The 24458-nt window shown below is 45.2% G+C and overlaps 1 long non-coding RNA gene across 1 annotated transcript; it reads left to right on the top strand.

Annotated features, from left to right (window-relative positions):
* Positions 1 to 277: 277 nt before the first annotated feature.
* On the top strand, positions 278 to 24244 carry LOC125741801 (uncharacterized). The gene is made up of 3 exons (XR_007397866.1): positions 278 to 446; positions 17585 to 17860; positions 23494 to 24244. It is a non-coding gene; the product is annotated as an uncharacterized LOC125741801 (long non-coding RNA).
* Positions 24245 to 24458: the final 214 nt, after the last annotated feature.

The raw sequence follows: 24458 nt of genomic DNA, 5'->3' as shown, positions 1-24458 counted from the left end.
TGGCAGAAGGAAACAAATGGTTTCTGAAATGGTTTTCAAGAGGACAAAATGGAAAATCCAACTCGGAGAATTTCCCTTGCAGTGAGATCACCCACATCTACATTTTCACTCGTTCCACTAGGGCCACAAATCCATTTACGGCTTTTTTTTGCAACATCACTAGATGTCACTGTTAAGCCAGTGTAGCCTTAAAGCCAAGATTACTGCACAAAAATGTTTCCAGTCTCCATGTACTGTAAATCCATCCACTGGTCTCACATAACTGCTTATACTGCAGGGGGGGGGTCACAGGGAACAGAGGACACCCTGGATGGGATGCCAGCTCTCTGCGGGACACACTCACGCTACAAGATGCCTGTTCATATAACTAAATCTTTTTGGACTGTCCAGGGAAAGCGGAGTGCCCTCACAACATGGGGAGAACATGCAGACTCACAAAGTTGGAGGTAGGATTCAGACGCCCAGCCCCAGAGGTGCGAGCGTGTGATGCCACCCACCCGAAAGCGACCAAGTAACCTCAGTTTCCTAAATGCAGTTGCCTCGTTGCGTTGATGTTATTCTCCTTCTGAAATAACTTCATTCTAGGCAAAAGAATTTGTAAATTGTAAACTGTGGTTTTATTATTTTACTTTGTCCCACTACTAATAGAGCACGCTATAGAGTTGACTTTCTGTGCGAATTTTTTATTACTTTCCTATAGTAATGCTGTTTTATTGCATGCACACACATGCACACATTTGTCGGAATTTCATTGTGGGAATTCCACTGTAACACTTTATTGATTCTACACCTACATACCTCGAAAAACTTAAACATTAACTTAAGCATTAGACACCTTCAGAAAAAAAAATGCTAAAAATGTTTTTTTTTTATGTTCCACCTTTGCTAGACGAGAGCTAATGGACCACATTTTAAATGCTTAAAGTTCCTGTGGGGATGTTTTAATCAGTAATGTTAGGAAAATATGTTCAATGTCATACAACATTTAAAACAAAACCAAAATCAAATCATTGTTAAGCACTGTGCATATCCTCCACCAGTAAGTCCTCAGGCGTAAACTGGAGCACTGTTGTTCCTGCTGCCTGACTTCCTGGCTCAGTGCCTGCATTGTTCTTGCCAACTGACCAGTAAACACAGACTGTACTGTCCTGGATGTTGTAGCCAGAGGAGTCACCTGTCACCAGCCCCTGATTCAGACCATATCTCCACTCCATCCGTGGTGGAGCTTCTCATGAGCGACATTCTGGAGAGGGGTTAGAACTTCTAGGCCTAATCTTGCTCTAAATCTCCTGTGTTGAAGATTGATGTCATCATGCTGTCAAGCACGCATGACACATATCTCACTCTTGCCTAATGGTTGTATTCTAGACCGGCCAGTGAAATCCACCCCATGTAAATGGCAGTAATACTTATTTTATTTATTTTTCTATTCATGAAGAGTAATGCCTTTATTTGCTTTCATTGCGGTATAATTATAGAACAATATAAAGCTGTCTTAAGATTAGTGACTGCGCACTTTCTGAAATATGTTTGAACTGTACATGCTGTCTTTGGTCCAGAAACACAACACAAGAATTGTGGCATCTGAGCTGTGCAGCCCTGCTAACCACAGCTCTCTTTAGTGACAATATTTGCACTAATCGTGTAAAAAATTCCCAAGGGTAAACTTTATGTGTACTCTGGCTACAAGCACTCTCACCAAAGTCATGTCTAAGTCTAATATTTATGTGAATCACTGCCATATTTTCAATCTGGCGTTTTTTTTCACCCAGTCATTAAAGTGGCATGTATAAGAGAGGCATCAGAAAAGTCCAATATGCATGATTCAGAATTAAAACCTTTGTATAAAAAGCTATCGTTTGTCATTTACTAAAAGGAAACTGTATTAAACATGCCACAAGAGGAGAACTGGCGAAATCTGCTATTGAGAGACATTTTTGTCCTGATTTTTAGGGGATCAGCAGTACTTTGCTAATCCATAAATTATCATAAATGATTCTAATATATTTATGTTAAAGGAGAGGTTCCTGCCTGTCACTTGGTGCTGTGAGTAGGTGGTAAAATTCTGTTTAAAACCTGCTGATTACTGGGCCAGTGAGACAAAAAGAACACAGGAAAATGCTCATTTTCTTAAGAAAAGAATTGTGGTAGATTCCATGTACGGTAATGTGACAAACCATCCTTATGTGGTACAGGCCCATGGGGACTGGCAAACAGCGCATGGAAGTAATTTACAATAGGATTTCATTTCATCGTGGTCCTGGCATGTTTGTTCCGACTTGTGAAGCTCCAGCTGACTCCTGCTTCTCTCTGGCTGCTGAGCCCTCGGTGCTCATTCCCCTGTTTCAAGTGCCCTCTTTGTTCCACCTGCAATACCAGGGGTCAGAGGTCACCTGCACCTGAGGCCAGTTGGCAGAACAAAGCCTCCGACTCACATTTTATTGCATTTTATTTATTGGCAAGAGTTGGGGGTGTCTGGGAGGGGGGCAGGGTAACAACGTGTTGACACATCAAGTGTCCTTGTGCTCTGATCAGACCCTTCTCATCTCAGAAGAAGGAGCCACTTGTGAGCGCCTGCCATCACTAGGACCTTATCTGGGGCAGCCATGCGCGAGTGACCGGCTAACAACGGACGATGCTGTAATCCCCTGTGTTTCCGGAACCCCACGGTTTCTGCTAAGCAGTCAATGCCCCAGTTAGCAAGGATACGGAAAGAATTCTCAAGAAGTATATGATTTGAAGCAGGCTAAAGCGTCCTGATTTGCAATCCAGATTTGCGACTGGACTGCATTTCCATTCCTGTGCACAAACCCATCTGAAGTACTACTCACAGTCACTTTGCATAACACTTGGCATCACTGTGTCTGCACATGCATTATATGCACAGCATTTCTGTATGTACAAGAAATGTCTCAAAAAATATAATTCATCTTAAAACTATAGCTCATCTTACATAACTGTGCAAGAAAAATAAAAAATCACCCTTCGTTTGTCTTCTCCCCCCACACCTACTGTCCCAGCTTAAGATTTATTGAGTTTAACACCCTGGGAGCTGCAATGCGGGTGAGGCCTTTTCAATTCGACAGTCAGGTGTTTGTGTCAACTGTCTGCAAAAATGCATCCTTGAGTTGTCATGTATAGCCCAGCTCTGCTTAAAGGGGATTCTGCAGGCAGCCAGAGCAGGTTTTCAGCTCAGACTGCGGTGTTTGAAGCACGCTTGCAGGACCTTGCATGTTCTTTAGCGCTCAGCAGCTCATGTCGACTGGAAAAAGTGTGTTCTGTTGGGAAGCAGTCACCCTAGAGCTGACGAGCCGGAAAAATGATCGATTTATCCCTTTGCTGAAATGAATACAGTGACTCAGGGATTATTTTTGGCTGGGGGGGGGTAGCTAGTGTTTTTTTTCTGAGTATGGAGAGATATGGGGAGGATATCTGAAATAATGGCTGCCAGCAAGCATCAAACGTCTCATGCAATAGTTGATACAGTGACCTGGTTCATTAGATATAGCTTATTAATGTGAACAGCCGGCTCCTTCAAACAGCAAATCATGTGGCAACGGCTGAATATAAACAGCAGACGGAGAGGGTCAAGAGGATCTGTTACTGTTTAACTGAGCATTAAGACAAGTATGATTCCTCATCCGAGTGATTTTGAATGTGCTGTGATTGTTGGTGCCAGACGTAGGGCTGAGACGTGTCTCAGATGCAGGTTCCACCCAGGATCTTCACATACATTCAATCAGCAGCAGTCAATAGGCTAAGATCACTTGGTAAAGGGGCACGTCAGAGAAGAACAAGCAGAATGATTGAGGTGAACAAGAAGACCCAAGTGCAAAAATAGCAACTCAGGACAACAGAGGTGTAGAGAAAGACCCCCGAACACGTGCCTCATCTACCCTTCTGGGAGCAAAAGTAGGTCGTATCAGAAATACACAATAGTGTCTGACACAGCTCCTATCCTCTACTGCTGCTTCCATATAAAGTGTTTATTAGCATTTTCCCTCTATTTTTAATAGTCATTTGGTAATCCTTTATTTGTCGGGGCACAGATGATGCAGCATAATACTATGGTATTACTTATGTATTAATTAACCACAAACTGTCTTAGTTACACACTGATCTCGTGTTAATTCATCATTAATGAATTATGATGCATCTTTCATTCCGATCAGTTACTATATTTGTTACTATGTCTGTTAATTCTGTAAACCTTTGTGAACTGCTGAAGGAACAAGTCATGAATAACACAAGTGCAATACTGATCTCACGTTTGTTCATCATTAAGTAGCAAAGATATTTGTTCAGGATTTGTTCAGGATTTGTTCGTGATTTGTACTTCAGCAGTAACAGTGTTTGTGCCCCATCAGTTAAAGTGTCACCATCATTCTTATGATTAGTGCACACCCATTCACATACAATGGCGTGTGTATCCTGCAGTGGCCTGGCTCACCATCCCGCGTCGCCCTCCTGGTGCCCTTTACTTCCTGGCATCACTGCCCCACTCACCGAATCTCTGTAATGGCTACACAATAGTGAAAGACGTGGCGTAAGCATTCACAGAGCTCACTCCAAAGCAAAGTAAAGTTATTGGAATGACTCTGGTTAAGTTCACTATGCTGCTAAGCAAACCTTAAGATCACCAAGTTAAGGGGCAGTTTGGAGAAAACAGCCACTGGGTCAGTGATCCCACACATACACCCCATGCATAGCAGCACTGATCATACAAATATCATATATTGGGAAATTTTGAGTTCTGAAAGTTGAACGCAAATTGATTTTGAGTTCTACAAATTGGAAGTTGTTCCACGATCACGGACACTAGTGTACATCTATTGGCCATTTGATTGACTTGCTCGCTGCTGTTTTGTACAGATCCCTGTACATACATTCCTGTCGCCTAGGTCTCTCCCCACCTCTCCCCTGATTAATAGCTTCTACTCTTTAATAGGTTGCCCCTGGTCTCCAGCATTGAACATAGTAGGTTATATTGTGCTCAGTATAACCATTTTCCTTCGTCTTTTTCCGCTTGGTAAGTATGGAGCTGTTCTTCGGACAGAATTTGTTCTTTGAAGGTGTGACGTTATCCCGACTAAATCCCTTACGGTCACTGAGCAGCAATTACAGATCTGCATAAGAACAAGTCTGATTCTGCATTATGAAAGGGCTTAACTCGCCGTAGGAACTGGCCCTGACCGCTCTCCGAGCGGCGCCATGTCGTCCAGCGGGAGGCCGGCTGGCCTGGCGCGGAGCGGCATCCTCTCCGGAGGTGCCGTGGCGTAATGGAAGCCAGGTGAAGAGCAAAGGTGTTACGCAAGCTTGGAAAAGGTGTTAAAAGTTAGGGCGAGCGAGGCCGCACATTTATGGGCTTGTGCGTTTGGCAGGGACTCGGGCCCCTCCAAGGTGGAGCTTCCTCTCTCGCCCGCTCACGCTGGTTGCCAGGTCTTCCTGGCACCTGGTCAAGCCCCAGCAGATGGCACCCTTTGTGCCTGCCGTTTCTGCGGGTGACATACCGTTCGGCTGACGGAAGGGGCTGCTTTTACTCACAACCTGGCCACCTGGGTACGGTTGGGCTTACCTTTCCCTCCCCCCCTGCCCCCCCCACCACACACACACACACCCAATCAGCCAGCAGACACTTACTTGTCCAGGCACGAGCTGAACGAGTGAGATCTGTCCCACTGGCTCAGCTGGGAATGCGACCAGTTCCCCGGCTGCACCCCCTCCCCCCCAATCACCACCCCTACACCTGTTACACAATAACCTCGAATCTGCTCTGTATTGTGGCACTAGCATGGCTGCCCCCCGCCCTATCCATGCCCGAGACAGCTATTTGCAGACCATGCAATCTGCCCCCCCCCTGCTGTTTCATCGCCAGCCGGTTACCTGCACTCTCGGGGGACACAGACCATGCCCCATTCCACCCCCCCCCCCCCCAGCCAAGCTTAAACCCAGGTGGGGCTGTAGCTTCACTACGGGGGCTGGCTGGGGTCCAGTTGTTGGGTTGGGGGAGGTGTTTTGGGGGAGGGGGGGTGAGACTTGAGTCTCATTAAAACAGAACTTCTGCTCTGGCGACCAGCAATTCTCTCTGGAAATTTCCGACTCTCAAAACTGCCAGGGTCTTTACCTGCCAGACCACAAGAAATTTCACTGTGACGTTGTGTTTTACCGGATTTGAGTTTCAGTATGTCAAGCTTTTGGACCTGTGTTTATTTTCACTGTTAAATTAACCGGAATGATGCTGTATCCCAAAGTGTGGAACCATTTTTCTGAGCATTTCTTTCCTTGTGTTGAAAACCTCTTGACATATTTCATTTATTAAAATACATACAGAGCCATCATATATACACTGTACACTGTACATACTCTTTGATATAGTAAAAGTACTATATTGTATTGAAAGAAGAAATAGTAGCAATTATTGTGTGTAGGAGAGTGTGCAAGATTTCTGTTCTAATGCCACTTGTTTATTTATTGATTTGGCCGTTTTGACTGATCATAGTGCTTGGAAGTTGCTGCTCAGCTGACCTCAGAATGGCTGCTCCCTCTGGTTGTGTGAAGGACGAGAGACACCGACATGTTTGCGCAGGGTGGCAGCCGGCCGATAGCTGAGGTCGGTGACCACCAATTGGCAGCATATACGGGGGGGTGGTGACCACAGAGAAGAGGTCTGTGTCCTGAGCCATTCCTCTGAAATGGCAGGGAAACAACTGGCCGCAGGAATATGGACTTTGGTGGCTAGTTAGAGCAGAAATGATCCTGTATAAATTACAGCTTACTATATTAACAACTTACCAGCTACTAACTGTAGTTAACTGACGAGCAGCACTGTCTGCAGAACTGTGTCATACTCGCTTCTTTAAGGGAAGAAAAACCTTAGAGTTGTGCAATCTTGGAATCCTTTCCGCTACAACGAAAAGATGCAGCGTGCACATGTGTGGAAAGCAGATATCCAGGAGAAATATGTCAGGCTGGGTATAATACAGAACATTACATAATCAGTGGGGGGTTACAAGTCACAGGCAGAAGGACAGACGGAGAAATGATCTGAAGATCTGAAAAGCAGTCAGTGTTAGACACTTATGGAATATCCTTCATGTGAAACATGAGACAGAAATCTGCAGCTTCAGGTCTGATAAGGTACGGTAAACAAACATACACAGGCATCCTCGCTGCCACATGGGTTTTGAGTGAAAGCCATAAACTCTTTGATTTGTGTTTTGGTTTCTCCTGTGTGCCTCAGTGTTTGCATGCAAGTTATGCATATTGGCCCAGCGGCTACAAAAAAGCTACAGGCAATTAAGAAAAGGCCAGCTGATGTAGATATGTGTACAGCTACCACACTGCAGGGGGGCCAGCAACTTTAGTCTGACTGCAGCCTCCTCAAACCCCCCCCCCCCGCACCACCACCCCCCACTGCCAACACCAAACTCACAGTGGGGGTTTGAGGTGTTCAGAATCTGGGGCCCAGCGGCCTCCAATCAGAGCCCGGCCTCCATGTGCCTGCGGGGTGAGTCAACGTCACATGATGTTGCCACATAGAGGCTATTAATGTGCTGACTCACCCCTGTCAGCAGCGCGTTTCTGCTGACAGGTGTCAAGACGTAGAATCACGCACAGTTAAAAGGAGGGCGCCGGGGGAGGGGCTGCTATCTTTGGGTTTCAGTGTGACACGTGTTAGTTATTTTCACCTCTGAACAATCTGAGGTCTGATGTTACAAAATTTTTTAATTTAAAATCTATACATTTATTTTTAAATTATATATTATCTGGTATTATATTATTTACAATAATATTAAATTGTAAATAACAGAAGTAGCACATGAAGGATTTATTTTATTAATTATTAAATTTGATAGTTTAAGAATTTGTGATACAATGAAGAATGTATTTGAATGTTTGACTATATAAATGACTTTTCAGTTTATTTGTTTGTTTATTTGTATATTGTTTTCAATGTATTATTTCAGTACCCAGGTAAAAAAGATGCGCCCCCCCCCCCAACCTACTTCAGTCCCTGCTGTGGTTTTGGTTCTTAGCCAGCAGGTGTCAGTCATGTCAGAAAAGTAGGTCCGTATTTCAGGCTAGTGTCTGAACTAAACACAAATCGGCGCGTGTTTTCTTAAGTATTACAGTTGGTGGTATTTGTAATTTTGGCTAGATAGTTCCTGTATTAAACTCTGAAAACTACGAAAAGGAAAGAAAGCTGCTGGAAATTTGCATATTAGGTGAAACAAAGTTAGCACCACCGACACAATTTCTTTCTTGTGATTTTCACAAATGCCCGACTAGTGTCTACTCTATGGTCCGACATTTCCCTTCTTAAATGGGCACTAACATGAATATTTAAAATGCCCCTCAAGATTTTTGATTCATGGACAAATCATTTCGCTCATCATCAGTCAGGCAAAGAAAAACCCTAACGGCAAAGATGCTGACAAAAAGCTGATTTCCGAACCCGCGTCCGACGCTGCACCGCGAACGTGGACGCGCCTTACGGGACTCGATCAGGCAGGTGACGCTCGTGCACCCGATGCCTGGACGTGGCTTATGGACCCAGATGCAACTCAAAGACTCGTACAAAGGCAGTTGTGAGCTATTTTAATGTTGGCGCCTTTTGTCTTATACATATATCCAAGTCTCAATCTTCTGTTGTGGTCTTGTGAGTTATAATCATTCTAGTTTACTAGTAAAAGTTGGCACATTCTAAATATCGAATTATATGATGATTTTATATCTAATTCTTCTTCTTATACATTTATTTATCGTGATAGATTTGTTAAATATGCATATTGTCTTCCCTGTCAAGTTAAACCATTTTTAACCCGTCTTTTCCGTTTACTGTAGCAGTATATAATTACTACATTTAGCTAGGTTTCTACATGAGTGAGAGACGCTGATATGCGATCGGGGAACTGCGTGAGAGGAGGTATTCTCTTTCAGCGAACACGCCGGTGCATTTTTCTGAGCAGTTAGCAGCCCGCGTTAATGATGCAAGAAAAACAGAGCGATGACAATGGAACGGTATCCTCCAGCGGAATCTCATTCCCTTTCATAATCTCCCATAATCTTCCATAATCTCCTTCCGTTGTCAAGCGGCTTGCCTGACCTTACTGCATGCTCCTTGGTTTTGTGTGCTGCGCTAGGGCTCGGTCTCTTACAGAATTCTCTCGTGGGTGATATTTGTGTGTATGCCATTTCTGGTGTGAGGTGTAAAGCGGTCTTGGTATGGCACTTGTTTCGAAACAGTCTTGAATTTAGTTCTGGTCTATCATTGTAAACTCTAAACAATTGTACCTAAATTGGCTCCATGACTTATGTACTATCTGCCTCAATACATGCATACGTAAATAATTACATACATATATGCACACATACATACAGTACTGTGCAAAAGCCTTAGGCTGCCAAAAAATGTTTCAAGCTATTTATCTGGGTTGTAAGTGTATATTTGCTCAGGGAGAAAAAAAAGCAATTTAACATTATAACATATGCAAATTAAGAGTAACATGATACAAACTAACAAGAATTTCTTCTGTTCTCCAAAAAGTCACTGATATCTAGTTGGATGGCGAGATGAACACGGCTTCAGTTCCCAAACCTCTGCTCAGGGGCACCCAGCCATTCAATGTGTTTGTTACATTTCACCAGTGGATTGTTTAATTATTTAATTTAGTTTGTTTTAAAAAGTCCACGAGGTATTGATTAGCCATACGAGGTGAGGTAGTGGTCAAGTTAAAAATACATGGTCTTACAGAGGGTTGCTGCCAGGGCTGTCATTAGTTCTATTTTAGGTGGGTTTCAGCCCCCCCCCTGCCCCCCAAATAAATGTGTATTTATTGGCTTAAGTCATGAATAGTTTGCCATCAGCTCCCCTAGTAAAGACTCAGCCCCCCCACAGTACTGTACATGCATCTATAAATGCATACATATATACCTCTACATGCATGTATAAATGCATGCACACATACCTGCAGTTGACATTTCTGCATGGCAACTTTCCCAGTTGCAGTTTTAATATATCACTGGGTCAGCATGAGAAATGAAATGAGAATGTTTTGCACATGCTGCAGACGACACGTGAGGACCAGCAGATGACACACAAGAAGGTTAGTAACTCATAAATGTGTAAAATATATGTAGAGTGTTGGTGTGGAGGACGCCAAGCAGCAGCATCTCATGTGATGTCAGGCAGTGATCTCGCAGTGATCTCGCAGTGATCTCGCAGTGATCTTCGTGTCTCACGTTTCTTGTCTTTTCGCTTCACTCCACTCGCATGCTTGCCAAGGGGCCCAGAACATTTTACGCAGGTTTTCCAGAACTCAGGAGGCCTGCACCTCTAACCCCCATCATGTGGGCGGGTCAACTGTACATACAGACACACACACACACACACACAGTCATGTAATGATGTCTTTGTGGGGACCACTCATTCATTTCTATGGGAAAAATGCTAATGCTAACTATGACAACCTTAACTCCTACCCAGCCCTAACCATAACCATAAGTAACCAAACAGAATACAAAAGTTTTTTATAAAATAGAGGTTTTCCATATATGGAAACTGGTCCCCATAGCATAGAAAAACAGGTATTGATCATGTTGTGGGGACATTTGGTCCCCACAAGGTAAGGTGTACCCGGACCACACACACACACACACACATATAGTGTGTCATCTTAGCCATTTCATAACTTCTCCTAAATTCACCCCAGTATTTGCAGCTACCATCCAATAAAGCTATGTATTTTTAGACTTGACCACTAGCACACCTCGTATAGCTAATCAATATCTCATTAACTTTATAAAGTTAATTAATAAGGCAATAATAATCCATCCATCCATTTTCCAAACCGCTTATCCTACTGGGTCGCGGGGGAATAATAATAATAAGGGAATTATTAATTAATAAGTTAATTAATAAGTGATGAAATTTAACAAATACATGGAATGGCTGGGTGCCCCTGAGGAGAGGTTTGGGAACTGAAGCGGTGTTCATCTAGCCATCCAACAAGATATCTGTGATTTTTTCGAGAACTGAAGAAATTCTTGTTGATTTTTAATATGTCACTCTAAATTTGCATATATTATAATGTTACATTGTTTTTTCTTGAGCAAACACACACTTACTAGCCAGATAAATAGCTTTTTTCTTTGACTGCCTAATACTTTTGCACAGCACTGTACATACATGCATACATACATACATCGCTTTGCATAAAAGCATCTGGCAAATAAGTGAATGTAAATGTAAGTGATTGCTGTGCCGCAGAGTACAGACTGTCACAGGGAAGTACCTGAAGCTTATTATGTCATTGGGAGTTACTCTGCCATTTCAGGTATAAACAGTAAATGTATTTCCTACCTGTGCAGGAAAACTTCAAGGAATGACATAACGTGACCCTGACATGCTGCTACCCGGGTCCATATCCCAGCCGATGGCCCGTTTGGAGGGCCAGTGGTCCCCATTAATCTGTAAAATATGCTTCTACACTTTTAATCTTCCCCCCCATCACAAAAAGGCCACAGAGCTGGGGGGCAGTGGGTTGCGGTGCCTGGGGGTTCCTTGGGGGGGAGCATGCAAAAGATGAATTCTACATGACTCAGTTATGATTTTGCAATGGAATTTACTTGTAATCCATTTGCAGAAGCTTGTGCAATGACTTTAACCACCGTTCACAGGAAACATCATGATATAATTTGTCATTCTCTCTTCAATTGTCCGTCTCTATTCTCGGGTGTCGCTGCTCCATCCTTTCTTCGCGATGTGTGCTCCACCGAGATGTGCTCTGCCAGTGACCGCGCTGCACTGTTTACTTACCTTATCACCTCCCGACATCTATTAAGTTGGAGGAGCTCAAACCCGCCTAGACTGGCCTCCCGGATCCCCTTCGCCACCCTGCCACAGTGCCACAGTTCATGTACAGTGTGCAGGAAGTTATTAACTGTAAGAGATCAAAGGCAGTGGACAGGATAAACATTGCTTCCTGGGACTGGCTCCTCCAGGCATTGGGCCACTTCCTCTTTGCGCAGACTTCCAGCAAAGTGCACACATTGTCACCACATGACCTGGGATAGGGCTGTTTGTGGAGACAGAGGCGGAGGTCCGGGGTGGGGGGGGTGGGGGGGTGGTCTGGGCTGGCGGTGAGGGCAGGGGGTGCTAGTTCACCCCAAGGGGTACACTATATCACATCATAGACAGCTAATCCACCCACCTTTATCAATCCATATTCTCTGTTCTTGGAAACTGCTGCTGTAACTGAGGACGTAGTAGGAAGCCAAATCTGAGGATATTTTCATGTAGGGATTTTAAAGAGATCAGAAAATGGCAAGAACATTGCCTATGGGAAATGCTACAGAAAACCCTGTACATATGAAGGCTAGAACATAAAATTATTGAAATTCACTTGCCATCTTTCATGTGTCAGACTCCATTTCTGCTGTCATTTCTCTGTCTGATTTCTTAGTACATAAGGGAATAAAGGCGTCTTAATTGTTGATCTTCAACAATGCCCTTTAGAAATCTGTTCCAAAATGCAGAAAGATCTGCAGAAAAATGTTTAGCGCACCCCCCCGCCCCCCCTCACCGAAGATACATTCTGAATCTTTTTCTTTAAATGCTCTTCGTGTATCAGATGTTTAAACAAAATGTTAAGTTTACTAGTAAAGGAACTAAACTGGGTCCAGGGGTTATGTCATTGATTTGAGCCATTTTAATAGGTGACATCATGGCAGGGAAATTAGGTAGGAGGTGGGGAGAACCGAAATACAGCTGGGGTATGGGGGGGCAGTACCCCGGCTTGTATGTGCGCGCCTCCCCATCCTGGCTCGCTCTCCCGCTCGGAGCAACCCCTGTGATTAAGTGGAGTCGTAAGTGCCGGGCCCGATCAAATAATGAAAGAGCATGTAGCATGCTAATTTCACACATGGCGCTCCTATTGCGATGCAGCTGGACGGTTAACTCGGCACCATTAGGAGTTTATTATGTGGCCAGCTGCGGCTCCTTTTGCGGGGAGGAAGTGCGGGGAGGGCACCCTCGACATGCGGATGATGTCAAACAGATTGGATGTAAATGGCATGGCTGGCCTTTCCCACATAATGCGGCGGTGCAGGTGTGCGCGTGTGTGAGAATGCGTGGCAGTGTTTGCGGCACTGTGCGCAGGAGGTTATCACTGACTCTCACCCGGGTAGGGGAGCTCCTGCGGGGGTGAGGGAGCATTGGGGAACAATCAATTTAAGGTCAAAGGCAGGGAGAAACTGGTGGTGTTTGGGGGGGGCGATGACTGTGTGACTGCAGCAGTTGCAGGGGGACCTTTGTGGGATGACCCTGTCCTCCTTTGTGGGATGCCCCTGTCCTCCTTTGTAGGATGTCCCTGTCATATTTTGTAGGATGTCTCTGTCCTCCTTTGTGGGATATCCCTGTCCTCTTTTGTGGGATATCCCTGTCCTCCTTTGTGGGATGACCCTGTCCTCCTTTGTAGGATGTCCCTGTCATATTTTGTAGGATGTCTCTGTCCTCCTTTGTGGGATATCCCTGTCCTCCTTTGTGGGATATCCCTGTCCTCTTTTGTAGGCTGTCTCTGTCCTCCTTTGTGGGATGTCCCTCTCTTCCTTTGTGGGATGACCCTGTCCTCCTTTGTGGGATGTCCCTGTCCTCCTTTGTGGGATATCCCTGTCCTCTTTTGTGGGATGCCCCTGTCCTCCTTTGTGGGATATCCCTGTCCTCCTTTGTGGGATGACCCTGTCCTCCTTTGTGGGATATCCCTGTCCTCCTTTGTGGGATGCCCCTGTCCTCCTTTGTAGGATGTCCCTGTCATATTTTGTAGGATGTCTCTGTCCTCCTTTGTGGGATGTCCCTGTCCTCCTTTGTGGGATGCCCCTCTCTTCCTTTGTGGGATGCCCCTGTCCTCCTTTGTGGGATGTCCCTGTCCTCCTTTGTAGGATGTCCCTGTCCTCCTTTGTGGGATGTCCCTGTCCTCCTTTGTGGGATATCCCTGTCCTCTTTTGTGGGATGTTCCTGTCCTCCTTTGTGGGATATCCCTGTCCTCTTTTGTGGGATATCCCTGTCCTCCTTTGTGGGATATCCCTGTCCTCTTTTGTGGGATGTCCCTGTCCTCCTTTGTGGGATATCCCTGTCCTCTTTTGTGGGATATCCCTGTCCTCCTTTGTGGGATATCCCTGTCCTCTTTTGTGGGATATCCCTGTCCTCTTTTGTGGGATGTCCCTGTCCTTCTTTGTGGGATGTCCCTGTCCTCCTTTGTGGGATATCCCTGTCCTCTTTTGTGGGATATCCCTGTCCTCTTTTGTGGGATATCCCTGTCCTCTTTTGTGGGATGTCCCTGTCCTTCTTTGTGGGATGTCTCTGTCCTCCTTTGTGGGATATCCCTGTCCTCTTTTGTGGGATATCCCTGTCCTCCTTTGTGGGATGACCCTGTCCTCCTTTGTAGGATGTCCCTGTCATATTTTGTAGGATGTCTCTGTCCTCCTTTGTGGGATATCCCTGTCCTCCTTTGTGGGATATCCCTGTCCTCTTTTGTAGGCTGTCTCTGTCCTCCTTTGTGGGATGTCCCTCTCTTCCTTTGTGGGATGACCCTGTCCTCCTTTGTGGGATGTCCCTGTCCTCCTTTGTGGGATATCCCTGTCCTCTTTTGTGGGATGCCCCTGTCCTCCTTTGTGGGATATCCCTGTCCTCCTTTGTGGGATGACCCTGTCCTCCTTTGTGGGATATCCCTGTCCTCCTTTGTGGGATGCCCCTGTCCTCCTTTGTAGGATGTCCCTGTCATATTTTGTAGGATGTCTCTGTCCTCCTTTGTGGGATGTCCCTGTCCTCCTTTGTGGGATGCCCCTCTCTTCCTTTGTGGGATGCCCTTGTCCTCCTTTGTGGGATGTCCCTGTCCTCCTTTGTAGGATGTCCCTGTCCTCCTTTGTGGGATGTCCCTGTCCTCCTTTGTGGGATATCCCTGTCCTCTTTTGTGGGATGTCCCTGTCCTCCTTTGTGGGATATCCCTGTCCTCCTTTGTGGGATGTCCCTGTCCTCCTTTGTGGGATGTCCCTGTCCTCCTTTGTGGGATGACCCTGTCCTCCTTTGTGGGATATCCCTGTCCTCCTTTGTGGGATGCCCCTGTCCTCCTTTGTAGGATGTCCCTGTCATATTTTGTAGGATGTCTCTGTCCTCCTTTGTGGGATGTCCCTGTCCTCCTTTGTGGGATGCCCCTCTCTTCCTTTGTGGGATGCCGCTGTCCTCCTTTGTGGGATGTCCCTGTCCTCCTTTGTAGGATGTCCCTGTCCTCCTTTGTGGGATATCCCTGTCCTCTTTTGTGGGATGTCCCTGTCCTCCTTTGTGGGATATCCCTGTCCTCTTTTGTGGGATATCCCTGTCCTCCTTTGTGGGATGTCCCTGTCCTCCTTTGTGGGATGTCCCTGTCCTCCTTTGTGGGATATCCCTGTCCTCCTTTGTGGGATGTCCCTGTCCTCTTTTGTGGGATGTCCCTGTCCTCCTTTGTGGGATGACCCTGTCCTCCTTTGTGGGATATCCCTGTCCTCCTTTGTGGGATGCCCCTGTCCTCCTTTGTAGGATGTCCCTGTCATATTTTGTGGGATGTCTCTGTCCTCCTTTGTGGGATGTCCCTGTCCTCCTTTGTGGGATGCCCCTGTCCTCCTTTGTGGGATGTCCCTGTCCTCCTTTGTAGGATGTCCCTGTCCTCCTTTGTGGGATGTCCCTGTCCTCCTTTGTGGGATATCCCTGTCCTCTTTTGTGGGATGTCCCTGTCCTCCTTTGTGGGATATCCCTGTCCTCCTTTGTGGGATGTCCCTGTCCTCCTTTGTGGGATATCCCTGTCCTCCTTTGTGGGATGTCCCTGTCCTCCTTTGTGGGATGTCCCTGTCCTCCTTTGTGGGATGTCCCTGTCCTCCTTTGTGGGATATCCCTGTCCTCCTTTGTGGGATGTCCCTGTCCTCCTTTGTGGGATGTCCCTGTCCTCCTTTGTGGGATATCCCTGTCCTCTTTTGTGGGATATCCCTGTCCTCCTTTGTGGGATGTCCCTGTCCTCCTTTGTGGGATGTCCCTGTCCTCTTTTGTGGGATGTCCCTGTCCTCCTTTGTGGGATGTCCCTGTCCTCCTTTGTGGGATATCCCTGTCCTCCTTTGTGGGATGTCCCTGTCCTCCTTTGTGGGATATCCCTGTCCTCCTTTGTGGGATATCCCTGTCCTCCTTTGTGGGATGTCCCTGTCCTCCTTTGTGGGATATCCCTGTCCTCCTTTGTGGGATGTCCCTGTCCTCCTTTGTGGGATATCCCTGTCCTCCTTTGTGGGATGTCCCTGTCCTCCTTTGTGGGATGTCCCTGTCCTCTTTTGTGGGATGTCCCTGTCCTCTTTTGTGGGATGTCCCTGTCCTCCCTCCCCACACACCCACTCGGGGGCCTGTCAAGTGGAAGTAATGCAGACCCCTCGACCTCAGCATCCGCTCCATCGCCCGACTGTGCTGGAGCTACACGGGAACCTGACAAAGGGGTCGACAAGCATAGTTTGTTCGTTGCCCAGAAGCCCCTCACCCTGGCAATGACATCAGAGACTGTGCTCATTTTATATTGTTAGCTGAAGAGAGACGCACAACAGGGCAGGCGTTCGGGCCCTGAGAGCCTGGTTACGCGTTAAAATACAGATGAAGTAGGAGACACAGAAATTATTGCGGCATTATTTTTGTTGCTTTCACCCTCTCCTACAATTACTGAAGCACCTTCTTATTAAATCCCCATTAAACCTGTGAACCCCCCACCCCCCAACAAGGACAAGACCTCCGTGTGATGACATCATCATCTTCCTGGTATCCCAGCACTGCCACCCCTCAAACCCCCTATGAAAAGCTCCACCTCAGCATTTGGTTACAGCGCTTTCAGAGAAGAGGCTCGATGTTGCTCCCCCCCCCCCCCCCCCCCCCAACCCCTGATTCTGTTACATTTCTTCTGGGGAACAGAGGTGATATAAACATTAATTTGCCACAGAACAGGCAGGCGATTAGATCTAACCCTTTAACCTCTGAGAGTGCTCTCATTGCTGTCCTGGGACACCCAGCAGCATACCTGCAGTGAAACAAGTGACCTTCTGTTCCCCGAAATGTTTCACCAGCTACTGTACAAAGGTTTCAGATTTTAATTCCTTTCCATTTAGCCGCAGAGACTGGGAAACACGCAGTGAAGCATACAGCGACGATCTGAGATCTGTTTCAACTGACCTGTACATGCGTCTGTAGCTATCACTCTTAGTACCACTGCAGTTTGAAAATACATAATAACAATAAGTAGGGAATCCTGTGGTTAAGTTGTGGATAAATTATAGCTTATACTAGCTCAGCATGTGGCATATGCATCAGTAATAATGTTTCGCGTAGTATTAAACAAGGTGCAAAGATCCCACTGTAGGTGTTGGTGTTTGACGAAACTAGCTTAATGCTTGACAGTACAGGCTTTGTAGTATCACTAACGACAGCCCTGCTAAGTTAAAGATTGCAGTACTTTAAATCGGGCACATCAGATCAAAGTGCAGTTAGATTTTTTTTTTCTCCTCTTTGTTTTTGTTAATTAAACTGTAGCAGAAGAGAAAAAAACCCTTGGAACAAAGACTCAGTGGATGGGAGATCACACAGGTCCAAGCCCTGAAAGAGACAATTATCCACAATTGGAGCCTGTCGGGATGAACAAACGTTTAATAAGCAGGATGAGGCTCCAGTTGCCCCGGAGAGGCATGGCTCTTGTCCGTGAGCAAGGGGTGCGGTTGAGTGACGAGGTCAGCCCTTGGCTGGGATGCTGATGCCCCCCGATAATGGAGACAGGGGTGGCTGATCACAGCAGGAGGTTGGCGGGACCAGGTAAGGAAAGACCCCACCTAGCCCCTCCCTGCCTTGCGCTTTTTAATTAAAGGCCATCAAACAGTGCCTGGCCCTTTTGCAGTGCCACAGTGTGCTGTAAGTACAGTACTTGACCTTGTCTGCACTTTAAAGATTCATTAAGACCCCCCCGGTGCTTCTTGCACGGTGATGGGTTCAAGTGACTCTGTCAGGTGTTTATATCTGAGATTGAATTTGTCGTCAGTACCTGTCGCCTTCCTGTTCATATGCTGGATTACCAGTGAATGATTTAGAGATAATGCATGCTTTTCATATAAAAGTATAAATATCCTTTTATAGTGTTGTGGGTGCCATGCTAGTAGTGAAAATGGAAGCAAGATATGCATGTGCTCCCGGTAAATAATGTCGGAAGTTAAAATAAAGGCTCCCTGTTACGATTTGCCATTTGTACATTATCTCCTGTAATCTAGAGGTTTTTTAATGAGCTGCACATGATTCCTTCTATGTAATTCGAGAATGTTTCTGAATGGTAAACTGGCTGATTCATGGTTTGCAGTGTAAGTCACTCACGATGACCTTTTTCATAAATATGATCCTTTTATTAAAACAATTTTAGCCTGATTTCTGTTTCAGTTTCCCTTTTTCAGTTTCTCAGCTATATTTCTTATTTAATGTAAAATGCTATCTTAGTGTCCCCAAGGGGTGTTGTGAGCTACTGGAATACCTTTATTGACTGATTAATAAAACATGGATAAGTAATGTGCTATAAACAGCAGCAAGTTGCAGAGCTGCTGTATGAAGGATGGTGAGAGTTAATAAGCTCAGCTAGAAGTGCAGCTGAGGAATGTTCTCACACTACACACGAGTCAAGGTTGACATTGAGGTTTTGATACAAATTCTAGAGGGACATAACTGTCCCTCTGGGGTGACTCAGCACCTTGAATCACCAAGAATGGCTGAGGGTGGAGTACTGTGACACAAGATACTGGCCAAGGAGCAGGCCAGTTCATTTGGGGTTTCGATAAGACGTGCGAGCGTCAGTGATGTGGGAGAGCAAGAGAAGATGCAGTAAATCATCTAATCAACGCAAAAGGCGATGAGTATATCTTAGGATGAGAGCTGTTCTGGAAACAGTCCATTAATTTCTCAGGGCACCATCCCAGCATTGCAAGAGATATGCCATTAGTGAGCAATTTTCCAGGTAACATCTACAAACATGCAGTCAGGCCTGGTGGCCCTTAACTCTACATAGGCTGCAACACAACATCACACACATGGATTCCCGGTAGAAAAGGAGACCAATTCCCTTAACAACTTAATAGCAACTGTGTTCCTCCCCATAAACAGTTGTGGGTCTGTATATAATATACTCAGCCCATTGAGCAGTGATTAATAACAGGCCTCTGTGATGGTTATATTATTACATATATAAACACGGTAACAGGGACATACACAAGCTGCTGAAATGCCTTCAGATGTATCAATGTGTAAGACAATATATAAATCAATTGGAGAAGATTATTTTAAAATGAATTGCTTGGAATGAAATTGTATAGTTTTAGCAAATAGTACACAACTCAAGCATGTAACAGATATACAGGGGTGTAGGGACTGGGGGGGGAATTAGCATGTGTCCCCTACCCCCCATTATTTAATTTGGCTTCATTCTTCCAGCTCAATAAAAAGATCTTCGCATTTAAATTAAGTTGTGCCCCCTCCCCCCATATCAAACGGTCTCCTATGGTTTTGTGTGTGTATGCTATCTTTGTTCGTTTGCTCTCCATTTATTTCTAAGGGTAAAACTCCCAGCATGAGTGTGTGTGTGTGTGTGTGTGTGTGTGTTTGTGTATGTGCAAGTGGGTATACCTATCCTTATGGGGACACAATGTCCCCATAACGTGATAAATATCAGTTTTTTTCCCTTATGGGGACCGGTTTCCTGGTCCCCATAAGGGAAAACTCTATTTTATAAAAATCGGTGACTGTTACAAAAAACTAAAAATGCAAAAACTCTTGTATTTTGCTTGGTTACTTATGGTTATGGTTAGGGCAGGGTGGGGGTTAAGGTTGTCATAGTTAGCGTTAGCATTTTTCCCATAGAAGTGAATGAGCGGTCCCCATAAGGATAGGTATACCCTACATGTGTGTGTGTGTGTGTGTGTGTGTGTGTGTGTGTATGTGTATGAAACCTGGTATAGGTATATTGTAGCACATAGCAGTATATTACATGATAGGGTGCTGAGTTCTATAGATATGGCGGGTTTTGTTAGAGATGATATTTGCAACCCCACAGCAGATTCAATATTCATCAATCCATTAACAGGAAAGGGAACAACAATGCCTCATATCAATAAGTAAAGAGGCTTAAAATACATCACAACACCAGCAAAATAATTAGCATGAGCTGAATTGCTAATAGTCATCAAAATAAAAATCCTTCATTGCCTTAGTCTGCATATCCTGCATATGTTTGTATGATTTTTTTTCCTAGATCTTTCATAAGAAATTATTTTGTACTGTTACACGTTCACGTGGAAAATTATGGGAACATAGCTCACTCTGGAAGACCCCTCATCCAGGCACTACTAAAACACCGCTGGCGATATCACATGAACATTCCTACTGGGCTCGTATTGGGCGAAGTACCTTTCCCAAGAGCACCTGTCTTGACAGCAAGTCTATCATGCCTTTTCTCAAGACATTTTTTTATTACAACAAATAGACTTCTCCATCTTTAAAACAGAGGGAAGGCACTCATTCATTCTTTCATTCATTCATCCATCATTAATTCATTAATTTAGTGTTAAATTCGGCAGCATGTAACAGTTGGAATTCTCTAATCTGCAGGTAAACTTCCTTGTAGAGCTGTTTACAATTCCTTTATGGCTTAGTAATGTTTGTACTGTCTTTGTCACACTTAATCTGAACACAGTTTGTTATTCCAGGAAGGCAGAAGAGGTGGGTGAACCCAGGGAAATTTATTGATATGGCCATGCTTTGTAATGTGGAGTGTGTAGTGCAACACACAACAATGCTTCCACGTGGACGTCTGCTGCAGCTAAACAGTTCCATTCACAGACTGGTTACAAATTAGACTCATTTGGAATGATTATCAGAGAAATCCACATATGGTTTCCAGCAAGGTCCAGAGTTACTTTCCCTGCATGCCATTAAAAAACATTTAATCTGATAGAATCATTTGTCTTTGTGTCTGAGTCCAGCAAAGTCAAGGGCAGATTCCAGCCCTCTGATTGGCTGAGAGCTATACTGACATCATCAGGGGTGAGAGGTCAGGCCAGGGCAGCCCTTGCAGGTTCCATAGTGGATGCCAAGTTTTGTCTTGAGAGTTGCCAGGTGTGAAAGGGTCTCCTTGTTGTTCTTGGGCTTGTTTGAGACTGAACATCTGCACTGGACGATTAGCCAGCTCCCTGGAATGGATTCAAGCTGAATCTGGTTCTAAATTCCTTTTAAACAAGAGAGTAATTTTGTGAGCAAATGAAAACAAGGGCCCAGAATTCTAGTCTTAAATCTATTAGTCAAGTAGTAACTTCAGCATAGAGTCACATTGTCTAGAAACTGTGACTAACTTAAACTTGCTGTTTTTGAAGGGAAAATTTAAATGTCTCAGATCTGTCAAATCTTACACCTGTGTCTATTTCTTTTTTTTTGCATACAATAGTAAATTTGGCCATAAATTTATTGGTCTTCATCCATCTATTCATCCATCCATCCATCCTTCTATCTTCCAACCACTTATCTAGTTCAGGGTCAATGGAGATTATTTTTCTCTTCTTGGTTATTTTAGATAGAATTTACATAATGATTATGATACACTTTACCATAAAAAACACATTTAATCTTGTTGCTGAAAATCACATTTCTGAGCTGATAATTGTATTTACGGCTCCTTATATGACAATAAGGTCCCCAGCAAAATAATCTTCATTAGGTTCTGATCGAGACGTCATTAAAGGACAATAAAAGTTCTTCTGTGTTGTTTGGATCTTTCCAGGTGCTGTAGGGGGTGGGAAGGGAGGTGCTGGATGCAGGTGGCCCCATGCTTGTAGCACTATGACCCTGTGCCCCCTGACCCCTGCTTAAATGGGGGGGGGGCAGCTTCCTTTGGGGCTATTGCAGAGGATGGAGCCAACCACTATTTTTAGGGTGGCGGCCATCGGGGACACCCCAGAGAGCTGTGGCCAAGGTCAGAGGTCATACTCCAAAAATGACAGCCTCCATGAGCACCCCTTAATTGGACATTTATTTTTAGTCTAAACAAGGCAACTTGAGCTATTTAAGGAAACATGAAGAGGTTGTCTGCTAATTACAGTGAAACAGACTGACTCCCCCCATCCCCAATTGGAGCCATATGCTGACAAACAAGGGGTCTGCTCCACCACCTTGTGCTCCGAGTGTCCCTCGCACAAGTATTCTGCTCATCTACTTGTACATGCGTGTTTGTTGTAGTACTGGTAGGTTCAGTGACCAAGTATCAACACAGGCTGATACATGGTCCACGCTCCACACTTCACTACCTACGTGTCAGCCTGTTCCAGTGACATTCAGTGTTCTCGCCCACGCGAGTGTTTCCTCACGGTTGACAGGAGCTCCTGTTTGTCTCCGTGTGTGTGTGTGGCCAGAGACAAAGATCTCACCGGAGATACGCCGGCCATGTACATGTATGATCTGCTTCAGGACGTCACGCATCATTCACGCCAGGCCTCAGGCGGTGAAACTAACTCTCCAGATGTCATCACAAGAGGGTTTCTCTTCTTCTCTTGTAACATTCAGCAGGTCGTGCTCAAGTCACCTCTGCGACAGACATGTCAGGTACAGGAGGGTCTTGAAATATTAATCAAAACACCGAAAGCAGGCGGCGTGGTGGTCAGTGAGTAACTCTGAGGCCTGGCATGTCTCGTGTTGGGGGTTTCATTTCCAGTCGAGTTTGCAAGTCTTCTTCCCTTCCAGGGTCTCGGTCACTCCTTGAGTTCGGCTATCTGTGCCCCTGACCAAGTGATTAGGAAAGATGGATAATTAATAAATTTCATTCACTGAATATTATGTATTATACACCAGTGGCCAAAATTGTGGAAACACCAAACATTTTTGGCATTACACTTTAAAGATTACTGTACGAATACTGACGGTAATAACTGTAAACAATCAAGCATTGTTTCAAATATCATACATCCATCCATCCATTTTCCAAACCGCTTATTCTACTGGGTCGTGGAAATATCATACAATGGATGATTAAATAAGTAACTGGAGCGACAGTTGAATAAACCTCTGCAATCTCTAACAACTGAAAGTGACTCCACAATTTTGGACACTTACCTTGTTTTCATTTCCCTGTTGCCAGTAACCAGTAGTTGAAGTCCAGATAACCTGAACATGCTAAGACATTGATAAGGGTGTAGGTTTGGTTTCAACATCGGTATGGATCTAATCAGCCCTGAACCTGAACCAAACACACGGTACTCCCACAGTCTTGCTGGGGACATGTCCTTACCGTCCATACCCAAATCTAGATCCTTGATAATGGAACATGAATGGTATTAAATGGAGGCATGTCCTGGAAAGAATGTACAACTTCTCTGGCGTTAATATGGCTGTAGTTAAAAGGCCACCCAAAGAGAAATGTCTTTTTGCAGGATGGTGCTCTGGTGCTGTGGGAGAGGTCAGCCTGGCCATCTCTCCTGATCAGCTCAGGAGGCTCCGGGCCTGCCCAAGCACCTCACTGGAGTTGAGACTCAAGCCACCAAGCAAACAGTGTTTTATAGGCAAGTATTTGCAGTCGGTGCATTATTTCTCTCCGAAGAAATGTCCTCCGAAGACACTTTAAATGTTTCTCGGGAACTCGTGTACATCAAGGGTTGTAATTAATTTATTGAGCTCCACCCAGACCCAAAAAAGCAAAGAAAAAACCCAAATCGGTTTTCACTGGAACCACCTCTGGGGAATTTCACAGAACTGGGTTAAAACGTTTAGGAATCGGTAAGTAATTGGGCTGATTTGGGCTTGTTTGTGGTTAGAGGTGAAGGCAGCTTGAGATAAAGCAGCACTTTGGGTATGTTTGTGCAGTTTACAGGTTTTTGATTGCTGCAGGAAGCAGGCCTGGGATTAATGGATGGGGGCTGCATCACGTCGCTCTGTTCACTGCCGCAGTTGGGCTCTAGTGGCCACCTGACCACACCGTCTGAGGAGCTGCACTTGCTGCCCTGGACCTGCTCCATGAGTTCTATGTTTCCCAAATGGTTTTGTTTATGAGTAATAAGTGATGGCACACAATCGGCGCTGCAGGAGGGCGTTCAATGCTGAGGGGGACACTGCTTAAACATGAATGGATCCAAATTATATACTGGAGGGGGAGAAGCACAATCCCAAATGGACTTGCCAGTCTTTGTGCAGCATCTCGTGTCATGGAGCCCTGCCATGTCACCCGCACCCCCCCCCCCCCCCCCAACCCCTCTACCCCTATACACAATCACACAGCTTTGCAGGTGCCACTGGTTTAAGTTAGCTATGCACACACACGTGTGGTGTGTCTGTGTGCCTGTGTGCGTGAATGTGTGTGTGTGTGTGTGTGTGTGTGTGTGTGTGTGTGGGTTTACATAGA

Source organism: Brienomyrus brachyistius, chromosome 5 (genome assembly GCF_023856365.1).
Source record: "Brienomyrus brachyistius isolate T26 chromosome 5, BBRACH_0.4, whole genome shotgun sequence".
NCBI classification, from domain to species: Eukaryota; Metazoa; Chordata; class Actinopteri; order Osteoglossiformes; family Mormyridae; genus Brienomyrus; species Brienomyrus brachyistius.
This window is presented reverse-complemented; position numbering and strand designations above follow the sequence as displayed.